Source organism: Arachis duranensis, chromosome 9, assembly GCF_000817695.3.
Source record: "Arachis duranensis cultivar V14167 chromosome 9, aradu.V14167.gnm2.J7QH, whole genome shotgun sequence".
In the NCBI taxonomy this organism is placed as follows: domain Eukaryota; kingdom Viridiplantae; phylum Streptophyta; class Magnoliopsida; order Fabales; family Fabaceae; genus Arachis; species Arachis duranensis.
In genome coordinates, this window is record NC_029780.3 from 71,193,121 (window position 1) to 71,193,418 (window position 298).

A 298-nucleotide genomic window follows, 5' to 3' on the forward strand; every position below is an offset into this window, starting at 1 on the left:
TGCATCCCTTGAGGCATCTCAGGAATTTCTTGATGATGAGCTTCCTCATGCATCTCTTGAGATCCGTGGAGGGTCTCTCTTTCTTGCTCCATTCTCTTCTTGGTGATGGGCTTATCCTCTTCAATGAGGATGTCTCCTTCTATGATAACTCCAGCTGAGTAACATAGATGGCAAATAAGGTGAGGAAAAGCTAGCCTTGCCATGGTGGAGGGCTTTTCAGCTATTTTGTAGATTTCATTGGAGATGACTTCATGAACTTCTACTTCCTCTCCAATCATGATGCTATGAATCATGATGA